Source organism: Frankliniella occidentalis, unplaced genomic scaffold, assembly GCF_000697945.3.
Source record: "Frankliniella occidentalis isolate FOCC.00 unplaced genomic scaffold, Focc_3.1 Scaffold192, whole genome shotgun sequence".
In the NCBI taxonomy this organism is placed as follows: domain Eukaryota; kingdom Metazoa; phylum Arthropoda; class Insecta; order Thysanoptera; family Thripidae; genus Frankliniella; species Frankliniella occidentalis.
The window spans coordinates 209,435-211,696 of NW_026267318.1; positions in this window are offsets into that span (position 1 = coordinate 209,435).

Consider the following 2,262-nt stretch of genomic DNA (forward strand, 5'->3'; position numbering starts at 1 on the left):
ATGTGTTTGATCTGTGTCAGGAGCCATCGATGGAGATCCTTCAAGAAGAGGTGCAAACGGAGAATGAAGTTTTGGAGGTGTACTGCGTTCCGCGAGGAGAGCGTGCGCTGTACACCGCAGTGGCACTGGCTCTATACCCCCGTGACCCGGCGGCGGCGGAACTGCGAGGTCAAGAGGTCAGGCGGATTCTCAATGCACAACGGGACGGCCGGCCTATGGTTGGGGTCGATTGTATATGGGCGCTAGTGCACCTGTATGCTCGACCGATACAAGTACTGCGGCTGCGCCCCTTGAGGTGTACATCGTACCAGCCGGTTGGAGGAGTGGATGCGCGGGTCCGGCCCATCGTACTCCTGGCAAGACACATCGATGGAACGACGCACTATGACGTGGTGGCGGCGCGGGCGCCGAGGACTGTGGAACTTCCCTCGCAGGCAGCGCCGGCGACATCAGGGGCTTCGCTCACTGGCCTGTCTCCGCTGGTACCTGCGGGGATCGCCAGGGAAGTCTCACCGTTCCCACCCACGGCGCCGACCCAACTCCAGCTATCACGCCCGTCGCCGAGACCGCTTGTGGTGGATCAGAGCGGGCAAGAGCAGGGGTCCGTAACTTATTGAAAATGGGCCTTAAACGTTAATTTAAATGTTAATGTTGAACGTCAAACTCGTAACGAGTACGTGGCACTTAACGTTATACGATGTAACTTTAAGTATACGTTAGCGCAATCCCCGTTACATATTTAACAACAATTTAGTAAACGGATGATTGTGCGTTACTAACTGTAACAATTAAATGAAACTCGAGAGTTAAAAGTTACTGCCAAAACGTTCACGTTATAACTCGAAACTAGCTCGATGTAGGTTAGTGTTATCACACATAACTTATAGTTAACCAACAAACGTAGCGGTAACTTTTAAAACGTTGTCGATTCTGATAAAGCAGAAGAACAAAATCGGAAAGTGAGGAGGCGGTTGTAAGCATGGGGCCAACCGCCGTTAAAGCAGCAGGTAAGCATTTAAGAGTTCGCAGGTACTGCCTATAGTGCATAGGAGGCACTGCGCTAGTAGTGCGGCTGAAAAACTGGTAGTATCTGTTTGTTGCAGGGTGGACCATCTACTAAAGAAGAGAGCCTCACATCGCAGAAGGGGATCGTGCAGAGCAAACGCGCCTTCACCTATGGGAAGGCACAGGAGAGGGTAAGGAACCCTAAAAATCCAACCATGCCAAACTAGTTGTGCTGCATGTTGGCGAGCAGCAGCGAGCTCACCCCGAAGCGGGGGGACTACCTTGGCAACATACCACAACTTGGAATTTGCGTAAGTATTAATATATCTAACTCTTTGTTCCAGAGAAAACCGACGGAGCTGACATTCTTTAATGACTGCCAGGCTGTTGCGCAGTGTTTTGGGTCAGTTGCACGCAGGTAGCTGCGCCACCTGCGATGTGAACTCAATCCCAAGAATTTTTGTCTGCTTCACAATGCCAAATGGCAATTTAAGTCTCGTGTCCGCCTCCCAACCGCCGAGCGGGAGAGCTTTAGTCTTGTCATAGTTGACAAGGAGGCCTGATGCTGCGGTAAACTGCGCAAGAGTACGCTGCAATTCAGGTATATGCTTAGCATCCCTTAGGAGGATTTGCGTGTCATCCACATAGTTGGATACTGCAAATTTCCTGTTGTCAATGATAGTTGGCTTGAGAACTGCTGCCAGACGTAGAATGAGTGGACTTACGGCAAGGATAAAAAAAGGCATTGACTCTGGACCACCTTGGCGGACAGAGCGTGTAATATCGAAGTGGGCCGAGAGATAACCATTTATCTCAACCCTAGAAGAGCAGTTGGTGTACAGTGTTTTCATCCATCCTAAGAACTGTTTAGGAAAACCCATTGAATGGAAAACCTCAAACAGGTAATTATGTTCTACGCAGTCGGTGGATTCGAACCTCGGACCTTTGGGTTCGGATCCTGACGCCTTAGACCACGCGGCTGTCGGGACATACCTGTGAAAGGAACGCTCGCACCCGACCTTATGCGGCGCTCCGTCCAGGGGCATTCCCAGAGTAGCTATGTGCTTGGTCGGACGGCGTATGTTTGTTAACTCGCCTTTTTTTTGACATTTGGCTCTGGCATAGCTACATTTCGCTAATCTAATTCGATGATATTCACCCAATTCTATATGTATATGTATGACTTTTAACAAAATTGTTTTGAAAAGTCACACCTATTCTTACTCTTAATACTAGCATTCAGAACACTTCTTAAAA